Here is a 23,049-nt window from a genome sequence, read left to right on the forward strand (position 1 = left end):
CACAACTCATTTACATTTCGAACAGCGCCCTCACGAAGATGAAATTTATTGCAAATTCAACATTTTCAGGGGGTCCAAAGTCGATGTGGTCCACCTTCAAAATTTATAAAACATTTTTTTATATGACTACTAGTCTTAAATTACAACTTTGCAAAGTCCCAGTAATTGTCTAGGTTGACTTCATATAAAACGATAACCCCAAAGTTGACCATTTTCTTATGATTGCATGTACTGCAAATGTGCCGAATTTGGAAGGCTTAAAAGTCAAATTGGCCACAATATTGAAAATAAATGATTAGATGCGTAGTTATTGGCCCTATTTACTTTTATTTCCATTTTATTTTCAATATACAGATTTTCTGTGGCAGCCATTTAAAGTTGGAGTAGGGGAATATAACTTTGGACCAAAAAGTTGCCCTTTGAATAAATTTCATCTTTGGGAGCCTGTACCTTCCTAATAAAAAGAGAGAGGGTCTGAAACCTTGTATACACACTAATTGCATGCCCAATTTGTCAAAAAGTAAAAAAAAATGTCTGTAATTGTGCGTTGTGTCACGGGTCATTAAATATGCAAAAAAATGTAATGTTTTGTATACTGGCAAGTTTAGCCCCCCTAAATTTACATTTTTTGTCAGAATAATTGTTTTTTGTTGTCACTGATGCGATATATGGACAAATACAATGCATATATAAGACATAGAGGTGACAATTTATTTACATTTCGAACAGCGCCCTCGCAAAGATGAAATTTAAGTTGCAAATTCAACATTTTCAGGGGCCCAAAGTCAATGTGGTCAACCTTCAAAATTCATAAAACATCAATTTTATATGACTACTAGTCTTAAAGTACAACTTTGCTCAATCCCAGTAATTTTATAGGTTGACTTCATATAAAACGACAAGCCCAAAGTTGACCATTTTCTTATGATTGTATGTACTGCAAAGGTGCCGAATTCGGAAGGTTTAAAAGTCAAAATGGCCACAATATTGAAAACAAATGACTAGATGCGTAGTTATTGGCCCTATTTACTTTAATTTCCATTTTATTTTCAATGTTGGGGCCAATTTGACTTTAAGACTTCCAAATTCGCACATTTGCAGTACATGCAATCATAAGAAAATGGTCAACTTTGGGCTTGTCGCTTTATATGAAGTCAACCTAGACAATTACTGGGACTTTGCAAAGTTGTAATTTAAGACTAGTAGTCATATAAAAAAATGTTTTATAAATTTTGAAGGTGGACCACATCGACTTTGGACCCCCTGAAAATGTTGAATTTGCAATAAATTTCATCTTCGTGAGGGCGCTGTTCGAAATGTAAATGAGTTGTGACCTCAATTTTTTTGGATATGTATTGTATTTAACCTATATTTAGCATCAGTGACAACAAAAAATAATTAATCTGACAAACAATGTGAATTTAGGGGGCTAAACTTGCCAGTTTACAAAACATTACATTTTTCTTGCATATTTAATGACCCCGTGACACAACGCGCAATTACCAAATTTTTTTTTTTTTACTTTTGACAAATTAGGCATGCAGTTAGTGTGTATACAAGGTTTCAGCCCTCTCTCTCTTTTTGTAAAGAAGTCACAGACTCCCAAAGATGACATTTATTTAAAGGGCAACTTTTGAATCCAAATTTAGACCCCAATACGCCAACTTTAAATGGCTACCACAGAAAATCCGAAGAGCTACAAACCTCAAATTTGCAGGTTTTAATATTTTTACAGGTACAACATATGACTAAAATATAAAGCAAATCTGAGGGGGTCAGGTGGGGACCTCCTTGATATCATATGGACTGACCCACCTTTGATAGAAAACCTTATTTCATACTGGACATAGGCCTATAGCGACCCTTTGATATAGGGCGCTGTATGTTTTGTCATCAATATAGTATCAAGTAATTTCTGCAGCAATAGTAATTATTTAACATGCAAATGAACATGGAACATTGTGTATACTGTGTCTTGTCTCAAGCTAGAGTGCTGTCAGTGCATTTACGTGGTTTTGTCACCACCAGCGTAAGGATAAAATGCCTTTCTACAGGTGTGTATACACTTTGTGGGATTAAGCGATTCGAAACTGTCACTTCAAAATACAATCATGGTGTTACTCTCAATTTGAGACAAGATAACATACTGTGTTAATACCATTAGTAGCCATTATTGAACATGGGAAGCTGTATATCTGAGGACAGAATAACCACCATGTTTTGTGATATATGTAACAGGTGATTTGTTATACTAAGTCGCAAATAGTACATTCAGTTTTAATGCCATAAAGATGAACTTAAGGTTCACATTGCTTTTGTCAAATATAAATCCTTGGACTTCACAACATAAAATATTCAAACTCTTCCTAATACAATACATCTTAGATTCCGTGAAAGATTAGTTTGTCGAGTTCAGAAGCGGACATCAAAACAAGTATGCAGCCATTGCAAGTGCAGTGCATGACATTGGGACATTTGATGTTATTTTCGTTCCATTATGTTTGCTCTCCGTCATATTTGGTATCACATCAAAGTGTATTGATTTGCTATAGGAAGTTTTATACCTTCATACTTGAGGCATCTACCTTCCGCACTAAGCACTGGTGGGTTGGAGATAAGTCCTGCAGGGCATGGCAGACAAAATACAAGCATTTGTCATAGATGGAGAATAGCATAGAGCGTGTTTCTACAGAACGAAATAGCGTTTTGGAAACGGTATGGAACCGTTAATCACTCCTGTGGAAACAGCCTCCAACGCCTTTTTGCAACGCCTTTTCAACGCCAACGGAAACCTCGTTGGAGTAGGTTTTTGCCGTTGACGAAGCGGGTAGATTTTCTGTAGAAACAGACCGAAGCGGTAACTTGCCGATTATTGAGCAAAATCCGGCAAAATGGCTGTTAATCAACAGGTAAATTGGACGGACGACATGACAAAACCTTGATAACAGCCTGGGCAATATAACAAGTCCAAACTATTATAACGCCACGATTTCTCCGTGATACGGAAAACGGCAAACTTCACAGAATTCGGGTTTGCTCACGGAAATTTGTAAATGCCACAAAATAGTGAAAAACTGTGTAAAATGTCAAACTTTTCTGTTGATTTGCAAAATATAACAAAGAAAAGTGATTATTTAGCAGTAATCAACCATTAAACAATCCATTCTAGCATTAATTCTAGGCCTACGATGCAAGATTCTGGCCATACTACAGTAAAAGGTAGGCAAAATACACTTCTAAAACATGTTTGTTGGTACGATGCAAATAACTGAAACCAATATCACATGACGTCATTCAGCTTAAACGGTATGAACACGCCAACGGCAAAAACCTGCCTGTGGAAACAGCAGGTTAATCGGTAAGATAACGGTAAGATAACGTTATCCATTTAGCGGTAACTTAGCGGAGCGCCTGTGGAAACACGCTCATACTAACATCACCATTTGTTGGGTTTTTGAAATACTGCAATATGGACCGATTTAATGCATCTGTAGCAAAAACACTGTTATCAAGATCTTTTTCTTATTTTAAAATACATCAGAATAATGCTTTGTCAACATTGTTCATATCAATATGATTAATGCAAAGTATTCTTTATGTGTCCGAATTTGGGAAAGGAAGAGCTATAAAATGGCCAGGGAAAGGCAGCTATCCCAACTTTAGAGACCCATGCAGTGATCCCAGCACAAGTGTAGACAATTAAAATTGTTTATAAATTGCTTAAAAGTGGGATGAAGGATAAGTCATTCAAATTGTCATTTGGTATTTTTGAAATGAAAAATTTGGCAGAAAACAGCAGTATTGACAAAGTTGAAGCCCATGCAAACACATGTAGCTAATATAAATAACAGATTCATGTAAAATGTCTTATTTTGCCTTAAATACACGGCTTTCGGCTGAACTACTAAGCAGGCTATGTTAGCACATCGATGACAATGACAAAGGTATATTACCAAAATCTGAATTTTGATGATTTTATGATCGTCCGGATGAGCAAATCACTGACTGGGCCTTTAATTGAACTTGGGTATAATATAGCCTGTAGTAAAGTACACTTTCATTTAATTTTAGAATATTCAAACTCAAGTTTAATTATGACCTTTAAAGTTGTATTGATATCCCTGTGTTATATGGAAATCTGCCTGATGTGGATGTTAAGACATTACTGGTGTCGATGACAGCCCTTGTGGCGAAGTGATTCTTATTGATCTTGTAAACACAGAATATGTACTGGCCGACACTGCTGATCTTGACTCTTTTTATGCTTATTGTCCAGTTCTTAAAGGAAATTTGGAAACTTATTTGCACACATTTAAAATCTTTTAAACAAGCAATGTTCCTTTCCCCCTATTTTCTGTCCATTTTTCTCTGTTTTTCCTAAAACATATACCGTTAAGCATGATAGTTTTGTACCATTAAAATTCATGTTTTGGAGAGAACCCATGATTGTGCGACATAAAATCTTTGTGAATTTGTGCATTTCCTTGCAGGCCTATAAAGGGTATGCAATACTATCCCGGGAATACTATGCCACTCATACATGTATGACAGAGTCGTCTTCATTTAAAATAAAATCCTCCTTAAGGTAGCATGGGCCAATTCGTATATACAATGAATAATACGGGTGATAGGTATTAATTGTGGTGGAATCGATCTAGAGACCTGTCCGTCTGTAATCTTAAGCTGTCATAGAATTGTCCTCCAACATGGATGCCGTTTCAATTGTTTTACCATTCTGGTTGGTTTATTGCATAGGGTCTATATGAAGAAAAATTGTCACAAACATTTCATGCTTTTAAAACAGTGGGATGGGCATGAAACTTGCTATGTACAGTCGACATTTAAAGCCAAATTTTTTGAAGGTCATTTCAAGGTCACCAGAGGTCATCTGAGGTCAAATTAGTAAAAACCGTTGGATGGGCATGAAACTTGGTGGGTACAGTCAACATTTAAAGCCAAATTTTGGAAGGTCATTTTGGGGTCACCAGGGGTCATCTGAGGTCAAATTAGTAAAAACTGTTATATGGGCATGGAACTTGATGGGTACAGTCAACATTTAAAGCCAAATTTTTGGAAGGTCATTTCGGGGTCACCAGGGGTCATCTGAGGTACAAGTTTACTGATCGCTCAGCCAGGGGGATCGCGTGATTCGAGAACCACCTATTTTTTTAAAAACTAGTCAGTCAAAGTAATATAATTAAAGTTATATTACTTTGACTGACAATCTTGCAAGCTTCATTACTTACATGTAAGAAGTGTAAGGTAAACCAGCTTCTAACACCAACAAAACATGATAATACTATAGCATTAAACTCAATATATAGGTCATCCTGCAATGTCACTGTACAGGTCTATGGGGAAATCAGACTTTCTATAGAATGATAAGAAGAACATAAATCATTAGTTGGATGTGTATACAAACTCCCTGTACTCATTTATCAAACCTCCTTGGCGTAATTCTTAACGATTTGTGCGCTATAAAGCCGCTAATCGTAGATGTGAAGCACAGATGACAGATTCTGTCTGATATAAATAATGTTTTAAAAAGCGTCAGGATTCAACTTTTCTTTTTTAAATTTAAATGTTATTTATCTACTCAAATTTAAAATAATCTGCATGCAAATTTTTGAAGTAAAATGATCAAAATGATTTCCGCCATTTTTTTCCTGGAATTTACTGTGTATAGTTATGAAAAGAATGAAAAATAATTTGAAATGCATTTGAAAAGTTTCATTTTCATCCTTTTATGTCAAATCATAAAATAAAAATAAAAATTCAAAAGTATTTTTCTTTTCATGATTCATGCTGGTATAATAAATAATAAATAAATGATAAATAATATTAAATAATAAAGAACAACCTGAGATGGTGACAATACTGATGATGGTGATGATGATGACTGATAAAATCTTGATGATGATGATGATGAAATATTGATGATGATGATGATGATGAAATCTTGATGATGATGATGATGATGATGATGATGACGAAGACTGATGAAATCATACAACAGTGATTGTAAACTCCATGATTGTGTTCCAGTGCAATCAAAAGTCATCACAATTCCTAGCTTATAAGAAAGTTTAAATATCATCATCATCATTTGAAAGGTTAAAAAAATTGTCATCTTTTAAGTCCTTATTAGGATGTGATCATGGTGATCAGCCAGAGTGATGATGAACTCTGGGGCTTCATTTATCTTCTTATGGCTGGCTTTGATGGTTATGTTTTATTGATGGTCATTAATGTCATCTTTTTGTTATGGTTGATTGCTGATTCTTTGATGATATGATGGATAACATCTTAATTAGGGGAGGATTAAATGCAGTTTTATAATGCTTTTCCAATTTGTCTTTGCCAAGTTGGGGGAAATGAATTTATTTTGAAAAAAAAAAGGTTTCTCTCACAAACTTGTGCACATACATGTTGCAGTGTGAAATCAGTTTTTGCCCATTTTAGACCTAATTCCTTTTAAAGAACAAAATGAAATTTTAAAAGCAGAAAATGGCCTCATAAGCAGCCTTTTGCCCAAAAAGTTGGTGACAAATATTTTCAAAAAAGAAATCCAGCATATAGGACATGGCAAAGCTTTTTTGCCAAATGCGTGTGAGGAAAAGCTTTTTTTGTCTCATGTACAATTACACACAGGCCCATACCCACAGGGGAGTTGAAGTGTGACTCCCCCTAAAAAAATGCAAATTAGAAAAAAAGGTCCACATTTTTCTGTTCACACATTGAAAATAATACAAATATTGAAGTCAGCTTTTTTTAAATAAAAAAAATCACTGAAAGTCCATTATTAAGCCCCTGTACCCCCATATAACATCTGATTGCACATGAATCTCTTCACCAATGTTGGTCAAATCTAAGTTATCGTTTTGATGTCAGGTACATCTTGTGACTAATTTCTTTCAAAAATCAGTCATGGCACAATTTGATCAAACCGTATATATTGGTAACCCTGAGGAAGGATGGAAAACAAGGTAGAAATCAAATCACAATTTATTTTATTCTACAACTTGGTGACCTGAAATTGTCACACACACACAAAAAACTCCACTTTATGACATGTGGCAATGAATGAATCATACTTTGGAAATGAGATGCTAAATCTGATTTTTATCAACTCAAAATCCCTTCTTGATAGGAACAGAGATAAAATGAATAGAATGGCATAAGCTTTGCATTTGGCAGCAAAGCAGGGATTTAAACTTATGAATTGGTGTCAAATGTGATGAAAATAATAATACCGTACTGACGCGAGTATAGTCCCACCTTCGAGTAAAGTCCCACCCCCAAACTTTCGAAAAATTTCAGAAATAAAAAAAATAAAAAATTTCAAGATGTTTTGTATTTTTAATATGAAAATTGATATTTTGTATTCATGTCATACTCTATTAATGATTTCAAAATGCATTCAAATTCAATGCATTTTGAAATCATTAATAGAGTATGACATGAATACAAATTATCAATTTTCATATTAAAAATACAAAACATCTTGAAATTTTTTTTTTTTTTAGGTCAACCATGAATGATCCTAGCATTTAGGTCTATGTCCAGGGACACTTTTTGAAATTGAGTATAGTCCCACCCCTAATTTTGAAAAATGTTCACCCAAAAGCGGGTGGGACTATACTCAGCGATCAGTACGGTAATATTAAATGAAATTTAAAAAAGTACAATCAAACACGTTGTGACCATGGATATTTGCGTTTTGTTTGAGAAAAAATTCAAATATTTACAAACGTGCTTAGTCTTGTTTCAGAATCTTGAGATAGATTACAAATTTGGAATTTAGATTTTGAAATAAAAAGAAGATAATTTGGTCTTTGGTTGTGAAATGCAATGTAATGTCGCATAAAAATGTTAAATTGTAATGAAATAATCAAATTGAAGTTGCTATGTTGTTGATGATTATGAGCGCAATGTGTTATATTGGGTCAGGATGTCATTTTGCCAGGGGGTGCAAGACGTGACTATAATTATAACATTGGTTGCCAAATTATATTAAATCTTTGTTATCTAGAAAACAAATCATTTGTACAATTGTCAGTTCAGTCAAAACATTTGAGTGGAAAAATAAATTACGAGTAGCGATAATGTCTGCTTTAGTTTATGTTATTTTAAGCTACATGTACTGGGTTCTTTCCTGGGGTTCATTAATATGAAAAGGAATCTGGAAGTATTACTAGGATCCACAACATGCTCATCTATCAGGACACAGTTCTTTAACCCCAATACATTTGCACATTTATTGAATGACCTTTGAAAATTTAGGTACAAAAATTCATACTCTGAAACTTGAGGTCAAATTTTGCACTATGATTGTTAATTGAGGTTATTGAACTATGCCATTGGTATGAGGTTTTAATGAAAGCAAATATTTATATTGGAGATAGCATCCAGAGTGTACATGTATGAGCAACATGTCTACAAGAAAAGGGCATCAATGTGAGGAATCAAAAATATTCAGGTGCTATATTTATGAAATAAAAATTCCTTCAAGAAGGAGTGGGTGCCCAATGGTAATAAAGTAGCAAAAACATTCAAAGGGACTCTATACTTACGAAAAATCAGACCTCTTCCCAAAGTCGGCTCTATTTAATTTTCAGCCTTTTCCAGTATTGTTTGTTGGTTATAGCAGAAAAAAGCAAAACAAAAGAAACAAACAGACAGACAGACCCCACGATATCAACTTAGTAGATGTTCAGATGCATATATATTGTGCAAGCAAAATCCACCTAATTATCAAGAACACCAACCAATAACAGTTGACAAACAAACAAACAACAACAGCAACAAAAGAATGTAGTAAATGACCATTTTTGTCATAGTGCATACAAACAAGCAAAATACAATACAATTTCACCTTGAGAGTAGATGTTTCGATGTAAAAGTAATATATTGTTAAACAAATGCACCTAATTATCAACATTAACAATAACAGTGAACAAAACAAACTCTCAACATTTACATCTATCTCATACTCAAAAACATTGCCGAAACAATACGGTATCTAATTGAGAAACAGTGTGGTTGCATTGAATGAAAAAACACAAAAGTAATGTAAATGTATGTGCAAAAAATATCCCTAATTATCAACAACAACAATAAAAGCAAACAACAGCAATAACAAAAGAAAGCAGTAATTTGTTCAGAGCATAGAGTCGTTGTTAACGTTTCTATGCTTAATTTTCCTGTTGTTAAAAACATGTGACAAACAAATGCGATTTGATGTATTTGTGCGTCGCAGAAAGCCGCTGAGAATATTCTTTACAGATATCTGATTCACATTGTATTCTCAAAACCAACCCTTATGAAAATGCCGAGCACATTTTGAGCTTGTATACGAGCTTGTTATGAGCTTGTTATATATGCTCGTTCAGAGCTTGTTACGATCAAGAAAAAGCTCGTAATGATCAAGAAAAAGCTCGTATTTGAAACAGAACGAGCTTATTTTTGAAACATTACGAGCTTGCATTTTGATGAGCTTGCAAATTACAAGCTCGATATTGGAACTGATGAGCTTATTTTGGAACAAAACGAGCTTGCACCCCAAGCGAGCTGAAACAAGCTCGCAGTTTCATTACGAGCTAATATATGCTCACAAATACGAGCTTGTAAATTACAAGCTCAATTTTGAAACAAAACGAGCTTATTTTTGAAACATATCGAGCTTGCAACATTTGTGAGCTGGAAACAAGCTCGCAACAGCAATTTCTATCGAGCTTACACAAGCTTATAAATGTAAGCTCACAAGCTAACTTGTTAACGAGCTTGTAACAAATGCAAGCTTGTTTCAAGCTCAATTGAGCTCCATATCACAAGCCAATATTCGTAATTTCTCGATTGTTGTCTTTTCCAAAAGCACATTCTGGCTAATATGCAGGTCAGCTGATGGGCATCCTGTTGTCAGGTCAAAGGGCTTCATGTGGTCCTACACCTGTAGGTATATTATGATGTTTAAAAAAAAAATTGTGATTGACTATTGTAGTTGCAACAATAACAAGGTAAACAAACATCTGTATAAAGTTAAAGAACATTTAATTTAAAGAACATTTAAAAGGTACATCGAAATACAAAAAAAAGAGTAGGTGCAATATGCAACCTTTCAGTGCATCACCTACATGACTGATGTACATTTCCAGTTATTGAAATGTTTTTATGATAAAACTTAATAAATGCTTATTTTGCACTAAACTAAACCTATACCTACATTGTGTTTTTAGTTGATATATTCTTATGTGCAGTGACAGATAAAGCTACAGTATCTCAAGCTAGTTTGGGTGTGTAAATCCCGGGTGTAAATGCACTGGGTGTGAAAATTTAAGATATTTGTGTACAAAGTATAGGCCATGTGGGCAAAATCTGGGTGTGTATTTACAAATTTGAGTGTGTAAAACACACTCCCTACACGGCTGGCTGCCTCACGCCTTGCATCCAACGACCGACCTCGTTGAATTCACAGTTATGCCCGTATGATACATGTGACACAGCTAAAATAATCCACGAAATCAGGGATCATAAAAACGTTTAAAAAAATCAAAATAAGGAAGTCAGTAAACTCAATGGCGAAGCGGTGCGAATTTTGTCAGCCATACATGCGTGGGCGTGGTGAACAGAACTAGGGCATCCTCGGCGATCCTGACTTTTAGACCACCCGAGCTAAATACTTAGGTTAAAACCGCTAATTTATCAAATTAAACTTTCTCAAAAAGGTTTTAACTTGCTTTCAACTGTACACACGCACCTGTTATTTCGTCGAACATTACAAGCTTTATTTTGTTCCAAAATTCACGCTTTTTATAGAGATATTTTTGACGTTAAGGGGGTACTACTGCCCAATTTTGAGTCTATTTTTGCATTTTTCTCAAAATTTAGAGAGGATTGATGACAAGTAAAATATGTATATTATAGGGGCAAGGTCAGGACTACAACTACTGCACTGGAAATTTTACTTCTGCGCAGACTTTCATCAAAAAGATTCTGCTAGCAAAATTCCCCCAAAAAATGGTGTTTCTAGATCTTAGTCTCATGATGATAGCAGCTTTTTTTAATGGAACTGCTATTTATGGAACTGCTATAGGCCTATGGTCAAGTGAAGAATAGAAAACATATTTATGTAGGTTTCCTTGACCATGTGACCAGCCTGTACCAATCTGTTCTTTTAAATTTCTATGTAAATATGCATTGTGTTTGGGTCCCGGTCTAGGCGAATTTGGCTGGCTATAGCCAAAATATTAAATTCTCGATCATGAGAGCCAACTTGGTAGTGCGACAGTTATTTACGCCGAGCGTATTACGCAAATACCGGCGCTTACGGCGCAAACACAGCTTTTGAGTATTGACCAATCACACGGTCGCTGCTGGGCAAGGTCAAGGTTCGGTCATGCAGGTCGCGATCGTGTTATTCTATGGAAAGTACATTGACGCAGAAGGTGCATCCTCTTATGATCGAGAAATTGTTATTTTGGCTATAGCAAATTAGGTTTGCCTCTCATCATCATCATGCTCATACCTACTTTTGACCTTGTTTTTTACCCCATCATAATTTCCTTCATTCTGGTTCTGGTTGAGTCGGCATTGCCAGACATGCTGTAGTGCTTCACCAACTTCGCGGTCAAAGGTCTATGCGCATTTAATGGCGTCAAGCGTCGCGAAAAGAGCTAATTAATGAAGATTATTTTGAACATTTCCCGAAGCCCTGCCCTCGAAGCATTTATCGAAGCCCTGCCCTCTTTCCACATGTTAAAATAAATGATGTTTCCAATACATTTTAACCTTGACTCCAAAGTGTTTGGCACCTTTTTAACCATGATGTAAAACTAAACCTTGATGCAAAAGTAAAAAGTTAAATACCGTGCACAATGCGTGTAGTCCTTTTCACATGTTTATTTGGGTGGTCTACTAATTCAGGATCGATCGCCGCATTCTCTCAGTTTTCTTCACCATTTTCCTTCATCTTTTTTCTAATCTGTCTCCTTCTTTTCTCTATCTTACCCTTCTCTCTCTCTCCTTTCCATGCCCCCCCTCCAGCTCTGTCTTTCTCATACCCAACCAATTTTTAATACATGACCAAAGGTGCCAAGGCTGACAAATTCGGCAGTTTTCTTGCGACTCGTAATTTCAATTTAGCAAAAAACCCTTAACATACACCTTACTTTTTACATATTTAGGCAATCGTGTGATTCTTAAATGTCTCGTTAACCATTCCTTTTAAAAATACTCTACACACACCTGTAAATTGGTTGAATTTATGACAAATGCTCTTCAAAATAGTCACATACGTACGTACGGATTCCATAAACTTCCTATGCAAATCGTTGCTAAGGCTTGTGCGCATGCGTGAGGTTAACTTGTCGGCTCGTTCTAAAACTAAGATCTTTCAACATAATATATTTGGTTAGTAATCTTTTATAATGTACAATTGTTGTTTTAAATATTTTTTTTTCGCATTTAAATATATTTTTATGTCAAAAATTGTGGCAGTTTTTGTTTATTGTAAATATTTTTTTTATCTGTAAAAAGATTTGTGACAATGCCAAATTGAAAATCCAAGATGTCAGCGCCCAGTACTGTTGAAAATATTTTGAGCCAATTCAGGTTTGTATATATTGTAAACTCACATTTTCAGGGAAGGTAATGAAATGATGAGTGTTTAAGTAAGAGCTCCTGTACTGGAGCTTGTGTCAATTTGAGAATGAATGCACCATTCATTAATTTAAAGACAGCTGATGTCGAACTACGAAGTAAGCTTAAGCCTTAAAATTGAATTGTGATTGATCATGTGATAAACAACAACTTTTTTTTTTTCTTTAAATGTTTTGTTGCATTTTTAGATAAACAACAACTTGTTGAATTTGAAATGATGCTTAGTACAGGAACCCCGGTCCCGGCACTCCGTGCAGCGCATCCACAGATATATAGATATTCATGCTAGTCGGTGAAAAAACACCTTTTTTAGCGATTTCGCCAATTATGTTGCCCTTCGACAATACCCTTATTTCGCTAAAAATGTTAATACATATATTGGAATTAAAAATGTAAAAAGTGATGTGATGACAGCTATGTCTATATGAATCATTCAAAGGAGAAATTGTCACTATCAAGTACAACATTTATGAGCTTACACTTTTACAAGCTCACAAATTATCATAGTAGAAATTTTACAAAAGTACAAAATTTACGAGCTTGTATGCGGTCATGCGAGCTCACATCAAATTTGCAAGCTCACAACATGTTTTAGAAATATGAAGTACAAAATTAATGAGCTTGTATGTGCTCATGCGAGCGCGCGTCAAATTTTTGAGCTTACAAATTTAATAGAAATTTTTACTTAAAAATGTACAAGCTTGTGTGAGCTCACATGTAAAGTTTATGAGCTCATGTGTGCTCGTGCAAGCTCACATATAAGAAACGAGCATTTTGAGCTCGTAAGGTTTGTGTGGGCAAGATCGCAATTGACTACTTGTGCTCGTAATTTGTTTGTATTGTGAGCTCGTGTTCGTAAATATGAGCTCGACCTTTCGACCTACGAGATTGAAGGAGCTCAATGTTGCTTACACAAGCAAAATCAATCACATCTGAGCTCAAAATAAGCTCACTCGAGCTCGAAACAAGCTTATTCGAGCTTGTTTTTATGATTACATTTTCGTAAGGGAAGGCCAAGGTCTTGTTGCTATCAATGGGCCATTTCAGTTGAAATTCATACACCCCCTATGGAAGACATGATCTTAATCTCCCACATAGGGAGTGTGAATATCAAATGGAGTCACCCATTCAGATAACCCCATTTGAAATTCTCACTCCCTGTGTGGAATATTACTACATGTCTTCCATAGGGGTATGTGGATCTCAACTGGAATAGCCATAGACTGATTTAGAATTCAGTAAACATATGAGTCGAGTACAACATGGGGATGAAATTTGAACTTGGTGAAGACGTAGACGGAGATTGCAGATAGGCTAATGTGTTTTAGACAGATAACATGTACAATTGCGGAGAAAATCATTGTGAGCATATCTCAATGTTGTGTGCTTCGTTGGCAAGTCATGCAAGGTATGTGAAATGAATACGTAATTGCACAAGCGAAACTTTAATGGTTTGTTATAGGGTTGCACAACTATTAAAGTCGACAACAGTTTTAGTTGAGATCTTTGAATATGACGTTGAGATAGTGGGCCATCTAGGGTCCTCAGAAAGCATTAGGGTAACATGATTTGCATACTAGCCATAGGCTTCAACATTATAAAGTCCAAGTTTTGAGATTATTTTCTCAAAATATCAAGAGCTATCTTAAGAACCACTGAACCAATAATAGACTTGTTTGTATTCATTTTAATGCATTTGTCATGCTGATTCCAAATGATCATGAAAATTTACAATTCCAAAATTTTTGATTAAAAAAACCTGCAGTTGACACTCACGTGAAGAGAGTTAAGACATTCATATTATTTTTGAGCATTTAAGTTAACATTATGTTTTGGGTGTTTGTTCAATGGGTTGTTTCTGTTTTTTAGACATGTACCTAAATTTGTATTTTGAGCATTTCTTTGCTTTCAGTAAGATTTTGACCTTTTGGTTAGATTTTGACCTCTAAATTAGTTGTTGCAGTCACAACTTTGGTGTTGACTTCTAAAAAGCTAAAATCATGCAACACTACTACTACTAGCATTTTTGTACATTATATGGTTGACAGGTCGAGATCACACTTTATTTGCAACAAATTGCAACTCTGCTAGCCTTTAAGGGGGTTCATATTTCTCTTTATAGGGGCTTACCATTTGATTTCCAGTGGGGCATGGGAGTTTTTCGAAGGGGAAAAAATAGCCCACCCCCACGCCCCACTCAATTCTGTATAAAAGTACATTAAATTTTTTTTTTTTTTAAATCTGCCCAAACCAAACTCCATACCCCCTCCCTAAAAATTAAATGGTACACCCCTTACACATAAACATACAGACTTGCTATTGTCTTCACATCTTCTCAGCTCAGATTCATATTCATTAGGTTTCAAAACATACTCATCTCTCAGGGCACAGTTCTTTTACTCCTATACATTTGCACATTCATTGAATGACCTTTGCAAATTGGGGTACAAAAACTCATACTTTGCAACTTGAGGTCAAATTTTGCACTTTTATTGTTTTATTGATGGTTATTGAAGTATGCCATTGGGATGAGGCCATTGTAGTCTATACAGACTTGCTATTTTCTTACCACATCTTCTCAGCTCAGATTCATCTAAAGAGCAATAACCAGAGAAATGAGACTTTGGTTTTGATTTAGGTCTCTTGAGTCAAATTGAATTGGGCCATGGCCTACATATCTCATCTTGAAACATGCAAGAAGATTTCCAATCATTTACATGCTGGTTTAAATACCTCCACTATTACTAATCCATTCATATTTACTGCATGATTTATATAAAACATACATGCATATCTTGTAATCGGCTTGTCAAGCCTCTATTATGATGAATTAATAAGTAGGCTTGGTGCTTTAGGGACATGCATGATGTAGGCTGCTGACACTTGATGTGATGGAAAAACTCATTTTCTACCAACTATTTAGTATGCTCATCAGGGCCCAATAAGTTTTGTGCAAAGTAATTCCCCAATATGCCTTTCTGTCCGTAATTTGATTTTTTTTTCTATGCAACTTTAAGATGAAAAGGCAGATATCTGCCCTATAATGCTTAAGTTTTAAATTGACACAGCTACTTAAAAAAAATTCCAAGATGAATTTTTGGAATTACAGTCCAACCTCTCTTATCTGGACCTCTTTTATCCGGATCTCTCTGTTATGCGGCTTAGAAATCTTCACTGGAGAACATGTTTTTGATCATTTGACACCTTAATTCCATGCTCTGAATGGCAGGAATGACATATCTATGTTGCATAAAGCATTCAAATACCATCTATTAGTGTTATTAACCCATGTTTAAACATTCTCAGAGGATGATTTAAGCACTTCCCACCACGCCACTGTGTTGACTTGCGGTTAGCACAGCTGTTTGAGTGAACATGACACGACTGCTCGCACACTGCATTGGCGGCCATGGTTAAATTTGAATTTGGACTGATATATTTACAATAAAAACGCATTCACAATGCTGGTCGATTTCACATTTTATGTTACCTACAGAAGGTGTGAATTATCCTTCATGCATACATCACTTTAGATCTGAAATCGACCAACTAATAATGACACACGCACAATTCTTAAACAACGTCTTTTGCACAGAATTCAATGGGATTTGAAAAGTAAAGTGGCAGTTGAAACTCTGGTGATAACACGTTTGCAGTGCATGATGGGGCTTCCTTAAATCATCCTCTGAAACATTCTTTTGTTGTCCCAATTTCAGTACTTGGTCAGTCAATGCAGAATTACATGTAATTCACTTATCCGGATTTTTCACTTATCCGGACAATGCTTGGTCCCATCATGGCCGGATAAAATAGGTTGGACTGTATGATCAGAAGTTGACGGATTGACGGAGAAAAAGAGCGAAATGCTCTTGGAACCAAATATACCATTGCCAGTCCCCAGCTTCCAATATGCAATGTAGCTATTGGTTCTTTCAATATGATTTGTTCAAATGATATAATATTTGACGGTATGACCCACTTTCCATCCAGAGGGAGATAGCCGCTAGTGCCCTCTGCTATTCTTACTCAAACCCCAATAGATCACATCAACACAGGCTACAGAAAAAAAATGACATAGGGTGTATAGCTGCCTTGACTAACTGTGTGCTTTAATTGCTTCACCTCGAATTTGGTAGTAATGTCACGTCAGGCTGTGCGCTTTGTATGGATGTGTATTCGCACGTGCATTTCGCATTATTATTTCATTATTCGCAGGGCACGTGCATTTTAGATCGCCCACCACATTTCATATAGTACAAGAAAGCCATTGAACAGTGTAGCAGTTCATTCAAGCATATTGATAGACCAGTCCCCCGCCTTTGTTGATAAACTATGCTGCATGTGTATTAACACCAAAAATCTCAAACAGTCCCTATGAGCCAAACTCATTTCCAGTGGCACAGTTAATTGACCCTCTAGCAAAATCTTAAAACTTGACTTCAAGTTGTGGGGTATGAGTTGTTGTACCCAATATCATGCAGAGGTTATTAATAAATGTACAAATGTATTGGGTTGGAATTCCGAAAGGTGGTTTAACTTAAACCGGTGCTAACTTAAACCTAGGTCTAACTAGTCCCGGCTTAAGCCTAAACCTAGGTTTATGTTATTTTACGATTCCGAAAGCTCGGACTAGTTAGACCTGGGTTTAAACCTAGGTTTAAACTTAGACCTGGTTTTGTAGCCGCATAGTACTAACTGTGGTGTATACTATTATGCATATTACACGGAACTTTGTGCATGGGTATGATGTTCTAATTAATTTAAAAGGCTATAATAGGCAATTGCGTAGGAAATTGTGAATAAACAGCAGGTAGTAGGGCCTAGATTTGTTATCTTTTTCATGTTTCTGAGTTTATTGATGAAAATTATTAATTTTTTTAAAAACAAATGAAATCCACGAAAGCTCAGTTTTATTTTAGGCCTACTAAAAAAAACCTGTGATTTCCCCAGTTTTTTTAACAACACCAACGTTGCATCATTGTATTTATAGGCCTAACAGTGATTAAGCTGAAATGGTATTTTCTAAATTTCATTTCTTGATTTTGCACGTATAAATACCGGTGCAATTATAACGGGAATTATAATTATGAAGCTGGGGGAGATTGGGGGGGGGCTGTTTTGGCAAGCCAAAAGAAGAGCAAGCACACTTTACCCAGCTATTTTTGCACACATTTACCGTCGGAGGCACCTTTTAATAAAAACACTCTAAAAAGGGCTTATCCGGCAGATTATGTAAACGTTTTTCCGTTTTCAACATGATCAATATGCTCGCTACGCTCGTATTTGCAAATCGGGTTCCCACAAATTTGACATGGTGTGGGGCAAATTTTTTTTTCAAGCCAAGGGGTGGGTGGGGGAGCGAGACAAGCAAGCTAGCTGAGGGGCATACAAAGTGGCACTCCTACGGCGCTTTGGAATTTTCCCGTATATAAGGTTATAGGATTACGGAATAGGCTATAATACCCTCCGCGCTGAAGTTCCGTTCGTTACAACTATCGAGGAGGCATCACAGGGTTCTCTGACGGACAGCGGGGGTAGGCCTATATAATTGTACATTCCTTTTGTATCATATCGCAGGCATAAAATAGCTATAATTAAGAATATTAAATCAAAACACTGACCTATAATAATAAAAAGTGCAAACTGTATAGCATATTTATTTTATTATTATTGTTATAAATGATATACATAATCCATGCCTTCAAATAGTGAGGAAGTAATTTTAACTACGGTACCTGTACATTAAATAAAACTAGAAATGAATGAATTCGTTTCATGTAGCATAGAGATTTTTATTAATTAATTAATTTATTTATTAAGATTATGTTATCATGGGCGTCGATCCGTTCTGAAAATGGAGGAGGGGGCACGGATGTGAAAAGGTATGTCAGCGCCGCACGTATGAGAGGGATGTGCTCCTTCAGAACGAAGTTGAAAAGCAAAATTAAGTCCAAATTTGGTGGACATTTTACATTATTTTAGTGCAGATCCCAAAATGGCTACCTCGGTACTATGTTTGTGCTTGCGTTATATCGATATGGGGGCCTAATCACACACAAAACCCAGAAAACACAAAACAAATAAACATTTACTTGTAACTTTTTTATTCAGTTACCAAAATGTGAGGGGGGCATAGGCCTACTCGGACATTTGATATTATGTCCCCCTCCAGGATTGACGCCCATTTATCCTTTTGAGGTCATTTAAAGGAGCATATTAAAATAACAGATGTGGAAAATAGGAGTATAAACTGACCATAGAGCGTGTTTCTACAGGCACACCGCTAAGTTACCGCTAAATGGATAACGCTATCTTACCGTTATCTTACCGTTTAACCTGCTGTTTCCACAGACAGGTTTTTGCCGTTGGCGTGTTCATACCGTTTAATCTGAATGACAAACATGTTTTAAAAGTGTATTTTGTACGGTAGTATGGCCAGAATATTGCATCGTAGGCCTAGAATTAATGCTAGAATGGATTGTTTAATGGTTGATTATTGCTAAATAATCACTTTATTTTGTTATATTTTGCAAATCAAGAGGAAAGTTTTACATTTTACACAGTTTTTCACTATTTTGTAGCATTCACAAATTTCCGTGAGCAAACCCCGAATTCTGTGAGTTTTTCTGTTTTTCCGTATCACGGATAAATTGTGGCTTTACATAACAGTTTGGACTTGTTATAGCTTGTTATGTTGCCCAGGCTGTTATTAACGTTTTTGTCATGTCGTCTGTCCAATTAACATGTTGATTAATAACAGCCATTTTGTTTGATTTTGCTCAATAATCGGCAAGTTACCGCTTCGGTCTGTTTCCACAGAAAATCTACCCGCTTCGTCAACGGCAAAAACCTACTCCAACGAGGTTTCCGTTGGCGATGAAAAGGCGCTTGCAAAAAAAAGCGTTGGAGGCTGTTTCCACAGGAGTGATTAACGGTTCCATACCGTTTCCAAAGCGGTATTTGGCTCTGTAGAAACACGCTCATAGATACCAGTTGTAGTCCTACTATATGGCATGGCCTAGGGGAAAGTTAGCCCATATTTGCAAGACTATCCTTGCCTTCAAGGTGAAACAAACCTACTCATGTTACCCTCTGGCCATGGGCTGGCCTGGTGTCAGATCTTACCCAGGGAAAGATGACATTCCAATATCGGCCTTTAAAGACTGAAATGCTCCATTTAATAAGCTCTTTATATAAGGTATGATTCTACAATACATGAGAAACTTCAAATTTTCATGGTCGTCCCTAATAGTAGTGTGTGAGACATGCAACGTACAAAACTTAATTATATAAAATTATCTTTGTCTTCATTTCCATTGAATAGTATACACAAACTAGTATTCCGGAGTAATAAATATCGATACCAAAAGTCTTATATGTTATCATGTTAGTGTTACACTATTAGATTTCAAGGCCTACAACATTCAGCAAGGTAAAAAAGTTTCCCGTTAAAACACTTGGTTGTAGGTAACTGCTCATCGATTCTGTACTTCAAACTTTGACGGCCTGTGGATCTCAGCCGGGGATCACGGTTACTTCATCATGTAGATTGATCTGTATTAATGACAGAAAGAAAAAAATAGACATTTATGTTTATGAATTAGACCTATATCCAAATCTTGTCACAGCTCCCCCCCACACACACCACCCCACTCCGGGACACACACCCACTCTCAATTTTGAGGTTTTGGCATGTGAAGACAATTTTCACATGTTCTCAATTGCTGTTGAGATGTTTCTTTTAATAGGCCTAGGCCTGGTATCATATTCATGAACAAAAATTATATAAAGATTTGTACAAAGTCTAATTTCAATTTATGCATTCTAGTTTTTGAAACAAGCACGTTTTATTCTTATAACCAAAAGTAACACACAAAAAGTGAAAATTAGAGCAAAATTGTGGCATATACTCAAGATTTTGAATGCTTAGACATGTTCCAAGTCTTTTATTTTTGTGACTCGATTGTCAGAAAACATGTCGAAAATGCATGTTTTTGGCTTTTTCCCCAAGAAATTAGTACAATAGTGAACGTTTTGTATTATCTACAATCAGTTACGATTGAGCTATGTTTCGACTTGATAATGTGTTTTTTAATCCAATAAAATCAGTGCTTTATTTTTCTGGAATGGGGCAGTAAATTACCTCATACCTTGTACATTGCCATACTGTTAAACTTACCAAAATAACCTCAAGTTATGGTGCATATGGGAATCATCCGTATTACTCAGATTAGAAAACATTCCTCTTGACATGACATTAAACCGGGCCTGTAAACGAAAAAACAAAACAAAGCATACCATTTTATTTGTCAAAGGTGCTGCTGTTAATCAGTCGCAGAGTTTCATGCATTTAAAATTTGCAATTCAATATTAATTGTAGTAATATTTAGGCCTACATGATCATGGTGGTATATAAAAATCATACTTCAGTGAGCACTGAAAATTCAATAAAATTAATCAGTCACAGGAATGATGAGCAATCTATTTTTATGCCTGATAATACTAGGCCTATGCCTATTTGACCAAACTTTCATAATACCAGTTATACCACGATGACCCGATAAATGCCCTAGCACGAGTCAGACAAAATATTAAACAAACGGTAGATTTCATATCTATAATTAATTAGGCGGAGCTTCAAGTTCAATAACAAGCCCGGAAGGAACAGGCTGTAAACATAGGGGCTATGTAGGGCATGTCATCACATAATTATGCCCTATGCCATGGTACAGACCGGTACTAAGGCTAGGGCCTAGGATGTTCCACTACCAAGCTTGAATATGAAGCCTGGCCTATAATTATTTACATAGACAAAATCCCTACATCTTGAAGAACATAGGCCTACGGCAAAAATCTGTCTAGTGGGTACCGGTACTGATACAGTTTTTGCCTATAGGCTACCATGGCTACAGCCCATGATAGCCTAAGCCCTAGGCTAGCCAGCTAGGACCATCATGTCCAGGCCAGGGCCACCTGATGGGGTAGGCCTAAACGTTTTACTCTTTGAAGTTCTACACCGGCTTCTAACACCACGACATAACTCCTGAGTTCTTAGATCTTCTTTTCAAGCTGCTTCATTTCAAGCTGGAACTCATTGGAAAAAAGCCCGGACTTCGATAAATATTTGAAAACGCTTTGTCCGAGCTTCGTTTACTGATAAAAATCCACAAAGCCTCGGCTAGGCTATTCTCATGTAGGCCTACAGGGTATTTACATGTAATTTGTTAAGCCTACTGCCTAAAACCTAATCGATTCCTAAGCTTGACTAAAACAATACCGCAGCCTAAAATCGTCACTAATAATGACTGAAGATTTACATACATAGGGGCTTTTAAGTGATAAAACAGTATTTTAAGGTGGCTGTGTACTCTCAGATATGCATGTAGTAAAAGTGCAATAACTTTGTAATTATTCGCGCAAGATATATAAAAGTATACATTTTTATGAAGGCAAGACATCAATAAATCTTAATATAAATACTGATTTGGGGTAAAAACAACAATTATGAAGAAAATCACAAAAAGTCAGTTTTTGGCAATATTTGTTAGGTACATCATAACAAAAAAAACACTCTTTCCAAAATATTTTATTTTGTTTTTGGCTCAATCTTGAGGCTCCATTCCAAAAACGGTTTTTTTATTTGTTTGATATTGGCCTTATTTTTTGAGATATTGACCATATAAGGCATCAAATTGAACTTTTAAAATTCACAAACGCCTATTTGCACAAAATGATGCCTAAAATCATAAATAGACCAAAATATAAAAAAATGAGAAAACTGTTTCTTGAGTCGATCATGCTTTTTACGATGATCATATTTGCTTACCTATAGATGCTGTATTTATTGAGTTATCGTACCTAAATCGTCATTTTACCGAGAAAATGAACATTGAAAGAATGGCCGTTGAAGTTTAAAGTGGTCACATTATACACTTTCATCGATTCTTACAGGAGAATGCGGCAGTTTTCGTTTTTCTACCTTATATAACGTGAACATCGGGTAAATCCACAGCCCCTTGAGAAGTTTGAGCGAAATCCATTCATAACTTGATATTTAAATCGGGGAAAGAACTTGAAAAACCCACATTTTATCAGCTAAAACGGAGCCATTTGACCGCTAGGTTTTTGTGAAATCAGTGCTTCCGTGGTGCTTCCATAAGATGCGCCACGATGTAGATACGCGTTATGCGTATGCGTAGCGTGTTTGTGCGTTAACAAATTGCGCGACACGCAACGCACGCGATGCTTGCTGATTCTGCTGCGCATGTACCCTGCTGGTACAACAAAGATTTTCTTTCCTTTTCAATTTCAAATACGAGTGGAATAGTGAAATAAAATCCTTAAAATATTGCAGTTGGAGTTTACAAATCTGGATTTTCATTCCTTGTATTT

The 23,049-nt window shown here is 35.9% G+C and overlaps 1 protein-coding gene across 1 annotated transcript in view; it reads left to right on the top strand.

Annotated features, from left to right (window-relative positions):
* Nucleotides 1-23,049, top strand: part of LOC140169670 (vang-like protein 2) — a 190,505-nt gene that overhangs the window by 114,608 nt on the left and 52,848 nt on the right. The gene's annotated exons all lie outside the window — the stretch shown is intronic.

This window comes from Amphiura filiformis, chromosome 14, assembly GCF_039555335.1.
Source record: "Amphiura filiformis chromosome 14, Afil_fr2py, whole genome shotgun sequence".
Taxonomy (NCBI): domain Eukaryota; kingdom Metazoa; phylum Echinodermata; class Ophiuroidea; order Amphilepidida; family Amphiuridae; genus Amphiura; species Amphiura filiformis.